This window comes from Macaca thibetana, chromosome 12 (genome assembly GCF_024542745.1).
Source record: "Macaca thibetana thibetana isolate TM-01 chromosome 12, ASM2454274v1, whole genome shotgun sequence".
Taxonomy (NCBI): domain Eukaryota; kingdom Metazoa; phylum Chordata; class Mammalia; order Primates; family Cercopithecidae; genus Macaca; species Macaca thibetana.
The window spans coordinates 60,935,077-60,956,102 of NC_065589.1; the positions used below are offsets into that span (position 1 = coordinate 60,935,077).

At 38.1% G+C, this 21,026-nt stretch overlaps 1 protein-coding gene and 1 pseudogene across 3 annotated transcripts in view; both read left to right on the forward strand.

Annotated features, from left to right (window-relative positions):
* The window catches only part of NEUROD1 (neuronal differentiation 1), a 1,109,848-nt gene that overhangs the window by 801,184 nt on the left and 287,638 nt on the right, over nt 1-21,026 (forward strand). The gene's annotated exons all lie outside the window — the stretch shown is intronic.
* LOC126932319 (keratin, type I cytoskeletal 18-like) lies at nt 67-15,357 on the forward strand (annotated as a pseudogene).

Below are 21,026 nucleotides of genomic sequence, written 5' to 3' on the forward strand. Positions count from 1 at the left end.
ACATACACGCTTACTTATACTTTTGTGTGTGATGTGTGAAAAATGTTTGGAAGAATATATTCTGAGATGTTAATGGTGTTGTCTCCGGATGGTGAGTTTATAGTTCATATATTTTCTCTTTATGATTTTCTGTTATACAATGAGCGCATTTGAATTTTTAATAAAAAGTTAACTGCCAGAATAACAAAGATAATTTTAAATAATATTTTTTAAAGTTCTTTTGCATTTTGATGCAGAAAAAGATTTTTCACACTCTCTTAAATCAGAGAAATTAAAATAGAGTACTATTTCAAAAAAAAAACATGCTTTGTCTTTTAATGAAGGACAAGCTACTTTGAATGAGATCATTATTTCCAAAATCATATTGAATTTATCTCCCTTACTTAATGCAAAAGAACACTGTTGCTAACATTCTCACATTTACCTATAAGAGCAATATTATAGGTACACAAAGGGCCTTTCAATATGCATTGTACTCGACATATGTAATACATTGGAAATGAACTACAATAATAATTTAGAAAGGATCAGGAGAGTAAGTGTTTTCTTATAGCTTCTTGTTAAATAGCTATTACTTTCTTGGTAATTCTTCCTTTGTTAATTCTTTCTTTAAGCTATGGATAACAAGTGCAACATATTCTTATTTTTTTACGTAGTTAAAACAGAATAAATGAGTGTGTTGTCTGAGAGAGCAAAAAAGAGAGAGAATAAACACGGTTGAAGATGAAGCTCCATAAATTTGAATGAACTTCACATCATCTACTCAGAGGAAATGTTCGAAATATAAATAGTATTATGCACCATCACTGATGTAGGCAAAGCATGAACTATATTCTAGCAATAGTTGTCAATCAGGGAAGACTTGCAAGAACAAATTCTGTCAAAGTCTTGCCCAGTCTTACCTTTTTAGATGTCTTTCAAAAGAGAATCTTGAACAGAGAAAACATTCTAAAAAAATAAATAAATAGGCAACAAATAACTCCCCGGCTGATGTACTATCTCTAGTTTAGTTCTTCAAAACATTTCATCAGGAGCATTGATCTAAATTACCCTCAAGATTTTAGATTATAATTTTTCAAAGCAGGGTTTTAAGAGTCCGTGAAGTCAGTGCCTTGTAACCCCATATGATTGATGTCTGACACAATCTTGACAGTCATCAAAATTTTAGTGGACTCCTTTCATTTATTTTGCAGGTATTAGGAAGAGCATTTTGGGTACTGTCTTTATTGAGAGACATTACAAATGATTGAAGACAGGAAAGACTGCACTCCTGATAATGATGAAGCACTTTAAAATATGTATAACCTTTTAAAGTATGTTCAGGTATAGCTAGTGGAAAACCAGGTAGTTCCAGGCAGCTACTGCTGCCTAACTACTCTCACTTTCTCTGGAAACCAGTGAGATTTCTGATTTATAGTTCTCAGGCAAAGGGTGTTCTTCCAACCCAAAGTGACTGTCTTCTCCATTTCATCCCTTTACACCTGAACATTCTCAAATTGTTTCTAAAAATCACATAGCACAATTGGAAAATCTGAGTTCCTCAATTCCAGGAAGGACCCACGGTATATAAGGTTGACATGGAGATGCTTCAGATTCATATTAATTCTAGAAGAATCCAGTCTCAGAGTGGATACCACATCTTTGTGCAAGGGAGTATGATCACAGTCTTTTCCAATTACAATTTGTGATAAGACTAGAATATGTGTTCTGTGATAATATTAAAATGCAGTCAAGATACTTTCATTGAATTTCTGGTTGTTCTGTGAAATGTTTTAACAGCATTTTCTGTTCAATTCATTTGCACCTGCAAATATACTCTATGGAATCCAATTTGGAATTTATATAACACAGATAAATATCAAGTAAGAAATATTCTCAGAGTATAATCTTCTGTATGTTATTTTAATTAATATTCACAACCATCTCTTGGATTCCTGCAGGAAAGAGTGACAAACAGCAAATACATGATTTAAATCAACTCTAGATATTGGTTTCATTTCTCTTTCCTTAATGATTTTTTTTTACCTAAATTTTTTTTTACCTTAAAGTCTCTACCCACCCATATATAAAGCTTTATAAATACTCCAAGGTAGCATAATTGACTGGTATAAATTTCAACTCTTATCTCTCAATCTTGGTAAAATGCTACTATTTAACATAATGTTTAAAAGGCAAGATGCAAGGAAAAAACAAGTCATCAAATGTCTGCATAACCCACAAACTAATTAGTCAATCCCCAGAAATAAAAAGTTGGTACTAACAGTGATTGATTAGACAACCTTTTCAAAATATTTTTTTAAAAAGAAAACAGGGATGTAAATTTCAATTAAATATAAATATAATTTGAAAATTTCATAGAACGTAGATGTCAGTGGGGCCATATATTACATGCTGTATTCATCCTGAGTATGCCTTTACGTTTTCAAGAAATGTATTTGATTAGAACATCTCTGCAAAAGGCAGCCAATTGTTTTTTGTACTAACAGTGTTAGGGAAAGATCTGCTTTGCCAAAAGTCCCTTTTCTTCTGCCTTTAAGCTTCAACAAATGATCAGCTCTCAGTTGACACTTAAACATTCATTGTTTTGCCTTTTTTATTATCACTATAAAACTTGACAAACAGCTCTCTCCTGTCTTGCTTCTTCTGCTTACCTCCCTATTTGCTCTGTAAATGGTATATACACATTTAGTACTTTGTATATGTTCTCTGAGTTCTAACATCTATTTAAACAAAAATAAGTCCTTTATAAATGATTGCAAGTTTTTGGCCTTACGTTGCTGCAGTTTAGCAATCTTCTGGCTCTGAGTAAACTCTGCAAAAGAGCTGTTCTTGAGTGCTTGCCTATGTTTCCATGCAGAATGTAGGCTTATTCATATCTACAAATAACAGAGCATTAAAAATAAAATAATTTCCTGATTAGGATGAGTCACTTCCAGTAAAAGCAAATGTCTTGGTAAGAACATGAAACCTATATTGAATGTCTGAGAGCATTTGCTTCTGTGTCTTGGTCATGGTGGTCTGGAGTGGGTCTGGTATGGCCTATGAGTCAAAGTTACTTACTGATAATATTTATGCCACAGCAACCTGTTTTGGTGATCACCAGTGCCATCCCATAGTCTCTGCTTCTTGAGATTTTGAACTGTTATGCATCTTTTCTTATGATTTCCTAACGACCTAGTTTTAAAAAGTGTAACATATGACTCATTATACTGCTTGTGTAATATATGCATAATGAGTTTGGAAGCAAACAGATAATTCTTAATTCAGAAAGAACATGAAATTTCTAGCAGGTTGTAATGTGCTAAGCTTTATTTTCCAGTACAAATAATGAGTCATGGAACAAAATGAATGATAGGAGTAGGTAATTTTGACAATATGATAAGGAAATCAATTTAGCTCATCATCTGGCACTTTATAGAAAATAGAAATTAAAACTTTATTTTCTAGGTGCACCTCAGGCCATGCACTCCATAATCACCACTCAACTTACTCTTTCTTGAATAACCCAAGTCCTTTTACTTTGTACACATGGTCACTTGTAGTAACTTGGAGCACCCTTCCACCTTACCTTTGCTACTTAGCAAACATCTCTACTTCTAGGACCAAGTTCAAATGCCCCCTCTGCTGAAATGTCCTCCAAGTGCTTTGTCACTCTGTCCTCTGGACTTTGTTGATACATTGGTTTTTTTGCCCTATTAAAAAGTAATCACACTAATAATTTATATAAGAGATGAATACACATGTATTGTCCACATACACCTCCAAAGAAATAAGATGCTCAGCATGACCTTTTCAACAGGCTTCACTCATCTGCCACAGTGAAATCATCTCTTATTTTTTGCCATTTTTCCTACATCACATATTTTGTCTTGGATGTATTCTCTGACTTACTGAAGTATATTCTTTAGTGAGCTTTATAGAAATGATTCATAGGTATTAAACTTTCCAAGACTTCGAATATCTAAAAATTACTTTCTTCCCCTTCCCACATTAGTGAATTTGGCTGAGTAAAGAACTCCAGGTTGAGAGAGGAGACAGAGAACAATAGCCAAATAAAAGTCTCTACCAATTGTCCCCCTGGCAGAAACACCAAATTAAATAACTATTCACACAAAAGTCCTTCATGAGAACCAAAAATCATGTGAGCAATCACAGTACCTGGTTTTAAGTTTATATCACTGGAAGAGGCACTGAAGAAGGTAGTAAAGATACTCTTGAATTGCAGAGACCATCCCTTCTCCATCCCTCAGCAGTGGCCATGTGGTGCAGCAAGAGACTGTGCACTTGAGGAAGGGAGAGCAAAGGATTGTGGGACTGCATTGGAACTCAGTACTGCCCTAGCACAACAGAAAGCAACATCAGGCAGAACTCAGCCGGCACCCGTACAGGGAGCATTTACATGAGCCCTAGGCAGAAAGGAATCATCCATCCCAGCAGTCAGAACCTGAGTTCTACCAAGCCTCAAGACCATGGCCTACAGCACTCTGGGGCCCTAAATAAACCTGAAAGGCAATCTATGCTGCAAGGACTGCAATTCTTTGGCAAGGTCTGGTGCTGTGCTAAGTGTGGAGCGAGGGGACTTGCAGGGAACGTGACCTAGTGAGACACCAGCTGGGGTGGCCAAGGGAGCTTGTGCCAATTTCCCAACCCCAGCCAGCACAGCTTGTAGCACCAAAAGAGACTCCTTTTGTTTGAGGAGAGTAGAAGGGAGATTAAAGAGGACTTTGTCTTCCAACTTGGATACCAGTTCAGCCACAGTAGAACAGGGCCACAGGCAGAATCCTGAGGCCCCCATTCTAGGACCTAGCGCATGGACAACATTTCTAGACACACCCTCAATGAAAAGGAAACCCGCTGACTTGAAGGGATGGATCCAGTCCTGGCAGGATTTGCCAAGTGCTGATTAAAGAACCCTTGGGCATGAATAATCAGCAGTGATAGGCAGTACTCGCTGTGGGCCTTGGGTGTAACTCAGAGACGTGCTGGTTTCAGGTGTGACTAGCACATTCCCAGTGGTGGTGGCTGTGGTGAGAGATTCATTCTGCTTGAGAAATGGAAACAGAAGAGTAAAGGAGACTTTGTCTTGTGGCGTGGAAACAGCCTGGTTACAATGGGGTAGAGCACCAGGTGGGCTCTTTGGGCTCCTGATTCCAGGCCTTGGCTCCTGGATAGCATTTCTGGACCTGTCCTGAAATAGAGGGGAGCCCACTGGCCTGAAAGGAGAGCCCAGGCCTGGCAGCATTCACCACAAGCAGACTGAACAGCCCTTGAGCCTTGAATGAACATCAGTGGTAGCCAGTCAGTACTCTCCATGAACTAGGGCAGCAGTGGCCACAGAAGGAGGCCCCTCTGCTTGTGGAAAGGAGATGGAAGAGTAGGAAGCACTTTGTCTTGTGGCTTGGGTGCCAACTCATTTGCAGTTGAATAGAATATTAGGTAGATTCCTAAGATTCCTGACTCCAGGCCCTGGCTAATGGACAGCATCTCTGGACCCACCCATGGCCAGGGAGAAATTGCCACCTGAAGAAAAAGACATAAGCCTGGCTGGCTCTGCCACCTGCTGATTGTAGAGACCTAGGCCCTTGAGCAAACATAGGTGAGAGCCAAGCAGTGGTTATCACCGACCTTGGTGAAGATCCACAGCTGTGCTGGCTTTGCACAGCTCAGCACAGAGAGAAAGACTCTGTTTGAGGAAATGTAAGAGAAGAGAAGAAGAGTCTCTGTCTGGTAATCCAGAGAATTCTTCAGGATCTTATCCAAGACTACCAAGGTGGTACCTCTATGAGTGTGGAAGATTCACAGCATTACTGGGCTTGGAATGCCCCCTAATGCAGATATGGCTGCAATGACCAATATCTTAGATCACAACATGCAAGTCCCTTCAAATACCCTGAAAGCCTTCTCAAGAAGGATGGGTACAAATAAGCACAGACTGCAAAGACTACAGTAAATACCCAATTCTTCAATGCCCAGACAGCAATAAACAGCCACATGCATCAAGACCATCCAGGAAAATATGACCTCAAAGGAAAGAAAAAAAAAAAAAAAAAAAAAAATAAGGCACAAGACACCATGGGCCAATCCTGGAGACAGAAGGATATGTGATATGTGACCTTTCAAGACAAAGAATTCAAAATAGCTGTTTTGAGCAACTTCAATGAAATTCAAGATAACACAGAGAAGGAATTCAGAATCTTATCAGACAAATTTAACAAAGGGATTGGAATAATTAAACAGAATCAAACAGAAATTCTGGATTTGAAAAATACAACTGACATAATGAAGAATGCATCGGAGTCTCAATAGCAGAATTGATCAGGCAGAAGAAAGAACTGATAAACTTGAAGACAGGCTGTTTGAAAACACATGGTCAGAGGAGACAAAGGAAAAAGAATAAAAAACAATGAAACATGCCTACAAGATCTAGAAAATAGCCTCAAAATAGTAAATCTAAGAGTTATTGGCTGTAAGGCAAGGTAGAGAGAGAGAGACAGGGGTAGAAATTTATTCAAAGAAATAACAGAGAATTTTTCAAACCTAGAAAAAGATATCAAGATACCAGTACAAGAGGGTTATGCAATACCAAGCAGATTTAACTTACATAAGACTACCTCAAGATATTTAATAATCAGACTCCCAAAGGTCAAGGATAAAGAAAGGATTCCAAAAGTAGCAAGAGGGAAAAAGAAAACAACAAATTACAAACAAAGAACTTTCAATATATCTGGCAGTAGACTTCTCAATGGAAATCATACAGGCATACAGGCCAGGAGAGAGTGGTGTGAGATATATAAAGTGCTAAAAGAAAAAAATATGTATCTTAGGATAGTATATCCAAGAAAATATCCTTCAAATATGAAGGAGAAATAAACACTTTCCCAAACAAAAGCTGAAAGATTTCATCAACACTAACCCTGTCCTATAAGAAATGCTAAAGGGAGTTCTCCAGTATGAAATAAAAAGACATTAATAGCAATAAGAAAGTATCTGAAGGTATAAAACTCACTGGTAATAGTACACAGAAAAACATAGAATATTATGATACTGCAATTGTGGTGTGTAAACTACTCATATACTGAGTAGAAAGACTAAACAATAAACCTATCAAAAATAATAATTACAACAAAGTAGGAAGGATAAGAAGTACAATGAGACACAAATAGAAACAACAGAAAGTTAAAGAGCATGGGGATATCAAGTAAAATCTACAGAATTCATTAGTTTTCCCTTTGCTTGTTTGCTTGTTTTTATAATTATGAATTCATCAGTTTAAAATAATGTGTTGTAAGATGTTATTTACAAGCCTCAAGTAGCCTCAAATCAAAAAACATACAACACATACACAAAAATGAAAAGCAATAAATTAAAGAAAATTTAATTTAAAACCAGAGAAAATCACCTTCACTAAAAGGAAAGAAGAAAGAGGAGAAGACCACAAAACAACCAGAAAACAAATCATAAAATGGCAGTAGTGAGTCCTTATTTATCAATAATAACATTGAATATAAAAGGACTAAACTCTCCAATCAAAAGCCATAGAGTGGCTGAATGGATCACAAAACAAGACCCAATTATCTGTTCCCCATAGGAAACACACTTCACCTATAAAAATACACATAGACAGAAAATAAAGGGATGGGAAAAGACATTCCATGTAAATGGAAACCAAAATAGAACAGGAGTAACTATACTTACATTAGACTAAATAGACAAAAACTATAAAAAGGACAAAAAGGTCACTGTATAATGAAAAAGGATCCATTTTAGCAAGATGATATAACAACTATAAATATATGTACCCAGATATGAAAGCAAATATTATTAGCGTTAAAGAGAGAGATGGACGCTAATACAATAATAGCTGGAGACTTCAACACCCCACTGTAGCACTGGATAGATCATCTAAACAGAAAATCGACAAAGAAACTTTGGACTTAATCTATGCTATTGACCAAATGGTCTCAATAAATATTTACAAAACATTTCATCCAACAACTAAAGAATACATATTCTTCTCCTCAGCACCTGAATCATTCTCAAAATCAGACAATATGTTAGGCCACAAAACAAGTTTTAATACTTTAAAAAAAACTGGAATCATATCAAATATTTTCTCTGATCACAATGTAGTAAAACTAGAAATCGATAACAGGCCGGGCACAGTGGCTCATGCCTGCAATCCCAGCACTTTGGGAGGCTGAGGTGGGCGGATCACCTGAGATTGTGAGTTTGAGACCAGCCTGACCAACATGAAGAAACCCTACTAAAAATACAAAATTAGCCGGGCATGGTGGCACATGCCTGTAATCCAAGCTACTCTGGAGGCTGAGGCAGGAGAATTGCTTGAACCTGGAAGGTGGAGGTTGCAGTGAGCCAAGACCGTGCCATTGCACTCAAGCCTGGGCAGTAAGAGCGAAACTTCATCTCAGAAAAAAGGAAGAGAGAAAGAAGGAAGGAAGGAAAGAAGGAAGGAAGGAAGGAAGGAAGGAAGGAAGGAAGGAAGGAAGGAAGGAAGGAAGGAAGGAAGGAAGGAAGGAAGGAGAAAGAAAATCAATAACAACAGAAACAAACTTTGGGACTTTACAGACACAAGGAAATTAAATAATATGCTCCTGAATGACCAGTGGGTCAATGAAAAAATTAAGAAGGAAGTTGAAGAATTTCTTGAAACAAATGAAAATGGAAACACAATGTACCAAAACCTGTAGGATACAGCAAAAACAGTACTAAGAGAAAAGTTTATAGCAATAAGCACCTACATCAACAAAGGGGAAAATCTTCACATGACCAACCTTATAATGCCTGTTAAAGAAGTAGAAAATCAAGAGCAAACCAAACCCAAAATTAGTACAAGAAAAACAAAACAAAAAACATAGATATCAAGCAAAAATAAATGAAATTGAAACCAAAAACATAAGAGATTAATAAAAGGAAAATCTGGTTGTTTGAAAAGATAAAACCAACAAACTTTTAGCCATACTTACTAACAAAAAAAGAGAGAAGACTCAAATAAACAAAATCAGAGACAAAAAAGAAGACATCACAGCAAATAACACGGAAATTCAAAGGATGATTAGAGACCACTATGAGCAGCTATATGCCAATAAATTGGAAAACCTAGAAAAAATGGATAAATTCCTAGACACTTACAACCTACCAAGATTGAAGAAGTTGAAAACTCCAAAAGACCAATAATAAGTAACAAGATCAATGCTATAATAAAAAGTCTCCCAGCAAGGAAAAGCCAAGCACCCCCCATGGCTTCACTGCTAAATTTTAACAAATAATTAAAGAAGGACTAATACCAATCCTACTCAAACTATTCTGAAAAATAGAGGAGAAAGAAATACTTCCAAACTTATTCTATGAGGCAAGTGTTATTACCCTGAAATCAAAACTAGAGAGACACATCAAATAAAGAAAATCATAGGTCAATATCTCTGAACATTGATGCAAAAATCCTTAACAAAATACTAGCAAACTGAATTCAATAACACATTAAAAAGATCATTCATCATGACCAACTGATACTTTTTACAGGGATACAAGTATGGTTCAACATACAGAAATCAATCAGTGTGATACATCATATTAGCAGAATGAAGGACAAAAGCCATATCATCATTGCAATTGATGCTAAAAATGCATTTGATAAAATTCAATATCCTTTTAAGATTAAAAAAAACACTCAAAAAACTCGGTATAGAAGACACATATCTCAATGCAATAAAAGCCATATATGACATACCCACAGCTGGTATCATACTGAATGGGGAAAAATTGAAAGACTTTCCTCTAAGATTTGGAACATGATCATGATGTCCACTTTCACCATTGTTATTCAACATGGTACTGGAAGTACAAGGGACAAATCAGACAAGAAAAATAAATAAAGTGCCTCCAAATTGGAAAGGGAGAAGTCAAATTATCCTTCTTAGCAGATGACATAATCTTAGATTTGTAAAAACCCTAAAGCCTCCACCAAAAACCTATTAGAACTCATAAACAAATTCAGAAAAGCTGTAGAATACAAAATTAACATATAAAAATTAGTAGCGTTTCTATATGCCAACAGTGAACAATCTGAAAAGGAAATAAAAAAATAATTACCTTTACAATTGCTACAAGCAAAATAAAATAAAATACCTGGGAATAAACTTAACCAAAGAAGTGAAGTATTTACAATGAAAACTATAAAACACTAATGAAATAAAATAAAGAGGAAACAAAAGAATGCAAAAATATTTCACGTTCATGGATTGGAAGAATTAATATTGTTAAAATGTCCATACTCCCTAAAGCAATCTACAGATTCAGTGCAAGCCCTATCCAAATACCAATGACATTCTTCATGGAAATAGAAAAAACTATCCCAAAATTTATTTGTAACCAAAGATCCAGAATAGCCAAAGCTATCCTGAGCAAAAAGAACAAAACTGAAGGCATCACATTATCTGACTTCAATTTATACTTTAAAGCTGTAGTAACCAAAGCAGCATGGTACCGGCATAAAAACAGACATAAACCAATGGAACCAAATTGAGAACCCAGAAACAAATATACACATCTACAGTGAACTCATTTTCAACAAAGGTGTCAAGAACATACATTGAGGAAAAGACAGTTTCTTCAATAAATGGTGCCAGGAAAACTGAATATTTATACGCAGAAGAACGAAACTAGACTCCTATCTCTTGTCATGTACAAAAATCAAATCAAAATGGATTAAAGACTTAAATCAAACACCCCAAACTATGAAACCATTAAAAGAAAACATTGATGAAATCCTTCAGGACATTGGAGTGGGCAAAGATTTCTTGAGTAATATCTGACAAGCTCAGGCAACTAAAGCAAAAATGGATAAATAGGATCACATCAAGTTAAAAAGATTCTGGCCGGGCTCGGTGGCTCACGCCTGTAATCCCAGCACTTTGGGAGGCCGAGGCGCGTAGATCACGACATCAGGAGTTCGAGACCATCCTGACTAACACGGTGAAACCCCGTCTCTACGAAAAATACAAAAAATTAGCCGGCCTTGGTGGCGGGTGCCTGTAATCCCAGCTACTCGGGAGGCTGAGGCAGGAGAATGGCGTGAACCCGGGAGGCGGAGCTTGCAGTGAGCTGAGATCCGGCCACTGCACTCCAGCCTGGGCGACAGAGCGAGACTCCGTCTCAAAAAAAAAAAAAAAAAAAAAAAAAAAGATTCTGCATCGTAAAGGAAACAATCAATAAAGTGAAGAGACAACCCATAAAATGGCAGAAAATATTTGCAAACTGTTCTTATGACAAGGGATTAATAACAAAAATATATGGAGCTCAAACAACTCTATAGGAAAAAAAATCTAATAATCCAATTTAAAAGTGGAAAGAAGATCTGAATACAGATTTCTAAAAAAAAGATAAATAAATGGCAAACAGGTATATGAAAAGGCACTCAACATCATTGATCATCGGAGGTATGCATACTAAACTCTAATGAGATGTTGGGCTGAGTGCGATGACTCACACCTGTAATCCCAGCATTTTGGGAGGCCAAGGTGGGTGGATCACCTGAGGTCAGGAGTTTGAGAACAGCATGATCAACATGGTGAAGACCTGTCTCTACTAAAAACACAAAAATTTGCCAGGTGTGGTGGCGGGCTTTTGTAATCCCAGCTATTCTGCAGGCTGAGACAGGAGACTCTCTTGAACCTGGGAGGTAGATGTTGCAGTGAGCTGAGATTGCACCACTGCATTTCAGCCTGGGTAACAGGGCAAGATTCTGTTTCAAATAATAAATAAATAAATAAATAAATAAAACTACAATGAGACATCATCTCGCCCCAGTTAAAATGGCTTTTTTCCCAAAAGACAGATAATAACAAATCCTACTGAGGATGTAGCGAAAAAGGAACATTTGTACCCCATTGGTGGGAATGTAAATTAGTAGAGCCTCTATGGAGAATAGTATGGAGGTTCCTTAAAAAACTAAAAAATAGATTGCATTGGGAGTTATACCTGATGTAAATGGCGAGTTGATGGGTGCTGACGAGTTGATGGGTGCAGCACACCAACATGGCACAAGTATACATCTGTAACAAACCTGCATGTTATGCACATGTACCCTAGAACTTAAAGTATAATAATAATAAAATAAAATAAAATAAAAAAACAAAAAAGAAAAGAAATTTTAAGCACAAAAAAAACCTGAAAAAACCACCACCACAACAAAAAACCTTAAAAAATAGAGCTACCATATGATCCAGTAATTCCACTGCTTAGTGTATATCCAAAAGAAAGGAAATCGGTAAATTGAACAGATATATGCTCCCTCATGTTTATTGCAGCATTATTCATAATAGTCAAGATTTAGAAGCAACCTAAGTGTCCATCAACATACCAATGGATAAAGAAATTGTGGTGCATATTTTCTTTGGAACACTATTCAGCAATGAAAAAGAATGAAATCTTGTCATTTGCAACAGCATGGATGGAACTGGAAGTCATTATGTTAATTAAGTGAAATAAGCCAAGCACAGAAAGACAAACTTTGCACGTTCTCCATTTTTTATGGGATCTAAAAATTAAAACAATTGAACTCATGGCAATAGAGAGCAGAATGATGGTTACAAGAAGCTGGGAAGTGTACTTGTGGAGTGAGGGAGTAGGGTTGGTTAATGGGTACAAAAACATAGTTATATAGAATAAATGAGATCTAGTATTTGATAGCACAACAGGGTGAATACAGTCAACAATAATTCATTATACATTTAAAATGACTAAGAGTTATAATTGAATTTTTTCTAACACAAAGAAAGGATACATGTTTGAGGTGATGGATACCCATTTACTCCTAGTTGATTATTATGCATTGTATGCCTGTATCAAAATATCTTATGTACCTCATAAATACATACACCTACTGTGCACTCATGACAATTTTTTTTTAATTAAAATTTTTTTAAAAAGCAAAAAAGAACTCTAGGTTAATATTTTTTTTTATTTCACAACTTCAATATTATTCCTTCACTTTCAACATGGGAACTCTATCATTAGCAATCTGATTTTTTTTCTCTTGAAAAATTTTTGGATTTGTTTCTTTGTTTGTGTGTTTGTTTGTTTGTTTGTTGAGACAGTTTCGCTCTGTAGCCCAGATTGTAGTGCAGTGGCCCAATCTTGGCTCACTGCAACCTCTGCCTCCCAGGTCCTGGTTCAAGCAATTCTCCTGCCTCAGCCTCCTAAGTAGCAGGGATTACAGGAACGTGCCACCATGCCAGGCTAATTTTTGTATTTTTAGGAGAGAGAGGGTTTCACCATGTTGGCCAGGCTGGTCTTGAACTCCTGACCTCATGGTCTGCCCACCTCGGTCTCCCAAAGTGCTGGGATTACAGGCATGAGCCATTGCACCCAGCCAACTTTTTGGATTTTATATTTATCCTTGGCATTCTGAAATTATATTAGGGTATGTTTAAATGTGGATAGTGTTTTTTCTATTCATGCTACTCAGAAACATTTTGGATCTTTTAAATATTTTTAATGATTTGCTTTTATCCTAAATTTATTTAGCAAGTTTATGGTTTGGGGTTGCTATTTATAATTATCTTTATCAAACCGAATTGTTAGATAATGTCTGTATTGTATTTCATCAGATCAAATGAGAGCCTCTTTTATTGTCGCTGAATATAAGTTCTGAATATAGAAACTTGCCTTGAATGTTTGAGAGGAGGCCAGACTGAGAAACCTCCACTGTGTACAAATAACTTTTATTTCGAGTCTTGGAGGATCCCCAGCCTTGCTGTGTGTTGTATATTACCTTCTATACTGCCCACCCTGGGAGTATCTTGTGTCTAAACTCCTACTTCAGAGTTTCCCCCCTCTCAAATGTGTCCTACAGACAAAGGGAATCAGTGATTCTCCTTCCTTCCCCTGTCTTCATGTGGATGTGAAGGTCCCTAGTTAGCTCAGGCTCCGCTTTCCTTTATCTCCAGCCACAGCCTCATACAAGCGACTCTTCTACGAAAATTCACTGCATATCAAACAAACACCCCTCTAGACTTCATTCTGAAGTAAACACTGCTGGGGTCAACAGCTGCTTATAGAGGATAGAGGGTGAGACCCAGATTACTCAAATAAAGTCTTTAATTTATTGCTCTGATGCCTGGCCCAGGGGCCCCTCCCACTCTTTGCTTTGTTCGATCTGAGCTTGATGTTTCTCTGCAGCTTCCTTAGAAAACTGCTATGATGGGTCATCGGCAAAGCCTGAGACCTGCCCTCTCACTCTCCTCCCGGACAGCATGAGCTTCACCACTTGCTCCATCTTCTCCACCAAATACCAGTTCCCAGGCTCTGTCCAGGTGCCCAACTATGGCACCTGGCCGGTCAGCAGCATGGTCAGCGTCTATGGAGGCGCCAGGGGCTCTGGTTCCTGGATCTCTGTGTCCCACTCCACCAGCTTCCGGGGCGGCATGGGGTCCGGGGGCGTGGCCGCAGGGATGGCCAGGGGTCTGGCAGGAATGGGAGATCCAGAATGAGAAGGAGACAATATAAAGCCTGAATGACCGTCTGGCCTCCTACCTGGACAGAGTGAGGAGCCTGGAGACCAAGAACTGGTAGCTAGAGAGCAAAATCCGAGAGCACCTGGAGAAGAAGGGACTCCAGGTCAGAGACTGGAGTCATTACTTCAAGACAATCAAGGACCTGAGGGCTCAGATCTTTGAAAATACTGTGGGCAATGCCCGTATCGTTCTACAGATCGACAATGCCTGTCTTGCTGCTGATGACTTTAGAGTCAAGTATGAGACAGAGCTGGCCATGCACCAGTCTGTGGAGAGTGACATCCATGGGCTCTGCAAGGTGACTGATGACCAGTGTCACTTAGCTGCAGCTGGAGGCAGAGATGGAGGCTCTCAAGGAGGATTTGCTTTTCATGAAGAAGAAGCACAAAGAGGAAGTAAAAGGCCTACAAGCCCAGATTGCCAGCTCTGAGTTGACCGTGGAGGTAGATGCCTCAAATCTCAGGACCTTGCCAAGATCATGGCAGACATCCGGACCCAATATGATGAGCTGACTCGAAAGAACCGAGAGGAGCTGGACAAGTACTGGTCTCAGCAGATTGAGGAGAGCACCACAGTGGTCACCATGCAGTCCACCGAGGTTGGAGATGCTGAGTTGATGCTCACAGAGCTGAGACGTACAGTCCAGTCCATAAAGATGGACCTGAACTCCATGAGAAATCTGAAGGCCAGCTTGGAGAACAGCCTGAGGGAGGTGGAGGCCCACTACACCCTGCAGATGGAGCAGCTCAATGGGATTCTGCTGCACCTGGAGTCAGAGATGGCACAGAGCCGGGCAGAGGGACAGCGACAGGCCCAGGAGTAGGAGGCCCTGCTGAACATCAAGGTCAAGCTGGAGGCTGAGAGCGCCACCTACCACTGCCTGCTTGAAGACGATGAGGACTCAATCTTGGTGATGCCCTGGACAGCAGCAACTCCATGCAAACCATCCAAAGACCACCAGCCACCGGACAATGGATAGCAAAAGGGTGTCTGAGACCAATGACACCAAAGTTCTAAGACATCAAGCCAGCAGAAGCAGGATACCCTTTGGGGAACAGGAAGTCAATAAAAAGTTCAGAGGTGAAAGGAAGGAAGGAAGGAAGGAAGGAAGGAAGGAAGGAAGGAAGGAAGGAAGGAAGGCAGGCAGGCAAGAAAACTGCTATGATGATGTGACACATGCTCCTGTTACAGCCTTTATTTTTCAGTTGTCCCTCTTCTGATTTCTGCAGCAAGGTGATTCTATCTGCCCTTTAGCTTCCAACAATCACTCAAAATTTATGGTCTGAGTCCATCTTTTAAAATCAGCGTGTATTATGGAATTGTCTACTAAAATGTTTGCTATCATTTCAATGCATTTCAATGCAATTTCTGTAATTTGAACAGGCATAGAAGGGGAGCTAGAGCATGTTTTGTTTCATAATTTTCATGAGTTGATTATACTGTACTTTAGAGCAAGTGTTCTTTGTTTACATGAGTGAACCCCATAAGAAAGTGATTCCCAGATGGCAGCATCAACATTTTAGCTGTCCCCACTGCCTGACACAGTTGCAGTGGAGAGATTGCATAAACAAGGACACAAACATCGAAAAACACAAGGGCCCATGGCAGAGAGAATTCTGAGTTTTGTGTTAATGGAAAACACTAATGGAAACTGTTGAAGAGAAGGGGAGAGAGAGGTGTTTGGAGAAATTGGTGGAAATGGAGGATGGAGAACGTTTTATGTGACACTGAGGTTGTTCTTCACTCTTTGCTGAGCTCCGGTTCTCCTATTTGGATGAAAGAACAGAAACTACAAAATTGCCAAGATTCTTTCTCTTCTACTCACTGCATGCTTCTATGAATTTGATACTGGAAATCAACAGACATTACCAGACCATTGATCTCACAGTGCCTCCAGATAGAAGTCATATGGTTTGTGCTCATCCTAAAATAAGCAGACGCAGGCTTTGGAAAAATTGTGAAAACTTATTATTTTTAAAATTTTTGTTGCTCTCTGTAATTTATGAGCAGATCTTCTTTCCCTCCAGACAGTTCTCCACTATAATTTTTGGTTTTTCTTTCTTTCAACCACCACATCTTAATGACTTACTCTGTAGCTAACTCTACAAATCTCTGATAAGGCATTAATTTATAAAGCAGGTGTTAGCTGATAAGGATTGAGGGCACATACTTTATACAGGTATCCACAATTTTTGAGGCAATATTTACCTTTTATTTTGTAAGACTTTTTTAGTTATAAGGAGAAAAATTAACACAAAAATCACATGGTAGAACAAATTTGCCATCTAATAAAAGCCTAATTTTTTTTTTAGATCATTGGAGCCCCCTACAATGGCTTCTTATTTTTCAGCCTGGCTACTACCTAAGTTAAAAACATTATTAACTGGAAATTGCAGAGTCCTAAAACACTTAAAAAGATAAAATCATACTAGTAAAATGATATATAGTGATAATGATATTGGAGGACAGGCATACTGCTCAAATCTTTCTCTAATTACAGTCCATGCATGGACAGACAGCCACCTCCCTCTCACCTGCTATCAGGTTTCAGTCTACACAAAATTACAACTTTTAAAAATAGTCTTATACACCTAAAATGTGGCTTTTTTTCAGCTGACACTAAAATGACTCATTTCCTATATGTATATATACACAGATGTCAAAATATTCCCACATATTTTGCTGGAGTGCCTCAATTTTAAATTGGAGCTAGGAAGTTCCAGGCTAAAGACTAGCCAACCTAAAATGTTTTTTAAAGATATGTGTTAATTAGCTGACGGGTTATGTAGCATTAAACTTTGTTCTATATAAAGCGAATTTCAATAGACATAACCCTTTATTTCTAGCAATACACAATATAAGAGACATCTCGTTGATTCAGATCCAAATGCTTAAAAATAAAAAAAGTTTATCAGTTGAGTAAATAAATAATAATATTTAGCAGTTATCATATGCGTGGGGAGAGTAGTTATTTACTAATATTGGCATTTCTCAAAATGAGGTTGCTAATATCAAGAGAAGTTTCTACAAAATTCCTAATCGTGGGTTTTCAATTTACTGACAGTTTAACAAACAAGCTGCATGTTTAGAATGACTAAAATTTACAGTCTGAGGCTCCCCAATATTGCAGAGAATGTAGAGTAACTGAAATTCACATATACTGCTAGAGGGAGTTAAAATGCTATAATCACTTTGGGAAACTACATGGCAGTATCTATTATACTAAAGCTTAACGTATGTGTAGTCTATGTAATCAACTCTACTCTTAGGTATTTACATATTTCTTGCAGAAATGCAAACATTTATGCCTCAAAATACACTTTAAAGAAATTTATAACACCATTACTCATAATAGCCCCAAATTGGAAATGGCCCAAACTCCCATCGGCAGTAGAATAAATAGTGAAACAGTTATATAACTGAATCCTCCACAGCAATGAAAAAGAATGAACAACCTCTAGATGCTACAATGTGGATGCATCTCTCAATAAGTCAAATATAAAAGACAGACAAAGAAGAGTACATAGCGTATGCTTTATTTACATAAGGCTACAAAGCAAGCAAAACTAAGTATAATCAGAGTACTGATTACCTTTTCAAGGGGTCTATTGATGGGAGGTGAGTACAAGAAAGGCTTCTGGGGTACTTATATTATTCTATATCTTGATCTGGTGCTTTAATTACCTTCAGGAAGAAGGACCCACTGCCCAAGTCACGGCTGCATGGATATTGTTCATCCACTCTGTTCCCTCTCAAGTTCACACCATTACAGTGCATACAGATGGTGCTTCATCCACATCCCTATGATTCCTATGCCCATCCCCAGCTTTTGTATTTGCACTTCTAACAGCTCACAATCTCGATCTTCAGGAGACCGTCCTTGGTTTACTACAGCCTTTTTGGCCGTACTTACCAGCAGGAAGTGCCAGGGAGTTTATGGCCACCACAGGGCAAGCTATGGCAAATGATTCCCTTTCCTCAAGCCAGGACAAACTCAGAAATGTAATTTCCTTTACACAACTCCCTGCAGGATGAGGCTGAGAAAGGGAGTTGACCTGAAATTAGTCCATGCTTAGCTACTTCCACTTCCCTGTTCTGCTTCCCTTAAGCCCCTACTGATTTTTCTTGAGAGCACTTCCTTAGCTTATCTCCTGCTCAAATGTTCTTGCATCAAAGTCAGCCTCTGAGACTCAGACTGAAAACAGCTATATTGGAAACCCAATTATCACATGGGTATAGCTTTCTTTCCTTCACTACCCTTCAAAATACTTCAGTCTACTTTCATTATTGCTCAGTCCCTCTTAGGAATTAAGCCTTCGAAGCCTTCCATTAATTAAATGAGTACACAATCTGGGAGGCATGACTCATGAATCATTTACCAGTTATTTGCACTTCAGCGAAATGCAATGGCAAGATTAGCAATGCAGTCATCCAACAAGACCCTCAGCCACCAGAAGAATCAACATTGGCTGATGAGTATGGGGTAAGGTGTGGTGTTCAGAAAAGTCCAAAGTACAAGCCTTGCCAGGAAAGAGGAGCTGAGTGGGGCATGGGAGACAGATTCCTAAGGCATGCAATGGGCATTATCAGAATTTGATTACTTGGGCATAAGAAGAAAAAAAAGAATACTCACAACAGAAACAGTTTTGAGCAGAGGACAACCTAACTTCACAAATTTTATCTAGGACTACCCATTAACTAATATTTAGTAATTTTATGTATAAACAATGGAACGAATGTCTGTTATGATTCAGTAAGTTAAAGGGACTTACAATATTTCTAAATGGTTGAGAATGGGTAAATTACTACCTGTCCCAGAAGAAACTGAGATGGCTTCATGAATTGAATGGAATTTCAAGGGCTTGTTTGATAAGAGCAGTTTTTTTTTCTTTTTTTGAGACAGAGTCTCACTCTGTCACCCAGGTTGAAGTGCAGTGGCACTACCTCGGCTCACCGCAACCTCCACCTCCTGGGTTCAAGCAATTCTGCCTCAGCCTCCCAAGTAGCTGGGATTACAGGTGTGTACCATCATGCCTGGCTAATTTTGTATTTTTGGTAGAGACAGGGCTTCATCATTTTGACCAGGCTGTTCTCGAACTCCTGACCTCAGATAATCCACCCACCTCAGCCTCCCAGAGTGGTGGGATTACAGGCATGAGCCACTGCGCCCAGCCTGAGTTAGCACAATTATCCAGTGGCAAAGCACATGCATACTTATTTAAATTAAAACAGCTGATGAAATTTTTCTTCCTCAAATCAATTTTAAAGTTTAACAGCGTGAACAGCTCATGGTATGAGCTTTAGAATTAATTACAGAGTGACTCAACAAACATAAAATTATGTAACATTTCAGATGGAAATTTCAAAATAATATATTTTAAATCTATACTTCACAATTTCAATTTACTTACAGTATCTAAAATAAATTTAAACTGACATTTTTTAAACACATGCAAAAGTATGTTAAATATTACATGACTGACTTAATTGGAGCGAATGGTAATCAAAATTACCAAAAGAAACTGTAACATGAAGGATATGAACAGATACTTTTCAAAAGAAGTCATTTATGTGGCCAAAAAAAATATGAAAAAATGCTCATCATCACTGGTCATCAGAGAAATGCAAATCAAAACCACAATGAGATACTATCTCACGCCAGTTAGAATGGTGATCATTAAAAAGTCAGGAAAAACAAATGCTGGAGAGGATGTGAAGAAATATAAATAGTTTTACACTGTTGGTGGGAGTGTAAATTAGTTCAACCATTGTGGAAGACAGTGTGGCAATTCCTCAAGGATTTAGAACCAGACATACCATTTGACCCAGCAATCCCATTACTGGGTATATACCTAAAGGATTATAAATCATTCTACTATAAAGACATATGCACATGTATGTTTATTGCAACACTGTTCACAATAGCAAAGACTTGGAACCAACCCAAATGCCCATCATGATAGACTGGATAAAGAAAATGTGGCACATATACACCAGGGAATACTATGCTGCCATAAAAAGAATGAGTTCATGTCGTTTGCAGGGACATGGATGAAGCTGGAAACCATCATTCTCAGCAAACTAACACAAGAACAGAAAATCAAACACCGCATGTTCTCACTCTTAAGCGGGAGTTGAACAGTGAGAACATATGGGCACAGGGAGGGGAACTTCACATACCAAGCCTATCAGCAAGGGTGGTAGGGGGGAGGTGGGAAGGAGATAGGGAAGGGATAGCATTAGGAGAAATACCTAATGTAAATGACGGGTTGATGGGTGCAGCAAACCACCATGGCATGTGTATACCTATGTAACAAACCTGCACAACTTAATAAAAAAAGAAACTGTAACACAAAATGAGATGAATAAAAATTAAAACAGTATATAATATTAAAACATACATAGACAAAAGACTAGACCAAAGCACACTAGCATTTCAATGGCGCTTATCTCTGCGTTCTAGAATTGAAGATCATTTTATTTACTTCTTAA